Source organism: Mustela nigripes, chromosome 4 (assembly GCF_022355385.1).
Source record: "Mustela nigripes isolate SB6536 chromosome 4, MUSNIG.SB6536, whole genome shotgun sequence".
In the NCBI taxonomy this organism is placed as follows: domain Eukaryota; kingdom Metazoa; phylum Chordata; class Mammalia; order Carnivora; family Mustelidae; genus Mustela; species Mustela nigripes.
The window spans coordinates 29,355,022-29,355,838 of NC_081560.1; positions in this window are offsets into that span (position 1 = coordinate 29,355,022).

Sequence of the window (817 nt, forward strand, 5' to 3'; positions counted from 1 at the left end):
AAAAAAAAAAAAAAAAAAGAAAAAAAAAAACCACTTTGGCGCCTGACGGCGCTTGCCTCACTGCCGCCCGGAGCTGTCATTGGTTGGTTCAAGCAATGACGTAAGCCGACCGGAGGCCGGCCCCGCGCCTTTATGGGAAGTGTAGTTTGGTTCCCTCCCAGCAAGGATTAATATGCTTGGCAGTTACCCGTGTAGAAACTACAAAAACCAGTCGTCCTTGCGAACGGTGCGCAAGAGAATCTGAAATGCGGTGCCTCTGTTTATTTGTTGATTTTTGCACGGGGAACGACGGGAGTTGTATGCGCCTGCAGAACACAACTAGGAACAACTTTTCACCTGTTCTTTACTGCTACAATTCCATGTCCTGGCGTTTGTGAGTCATAGATTTCAAAGAGTGCTAAGCAAATAGAAAATGTTCTGAAGCTAGAATAATCAGCAAAGTTCGGACGATTTGGATTGTTTAAAATAGAACTCTTTGTTGGAATTTATCCTTGGTATCACACTGCTAAAAACATAAATGGGACGTCTGGTGGGTTTCCTTGTAACTAAAATAGTGTCACTAAGTATATGGGGGTGAATATGAATTTCCCATATTAAAAGATACAGATAGCCCTCGACAGCCTCTTGCATATTTTATGTTGCGCTCTCTCATCGTCATCGTATTGTGATTAAGCTATACGTAGAACCTGCACCCCCGGCTCCTCCGCCAAAGAAGAAATAGTGAGCAAGCGGAAATAACGGATGAAGACTTAATATCTAATGAACTATCCTAAGAATAACTTAATTATGTTAAGTAAATAGCCTGTATTGGCTGTCT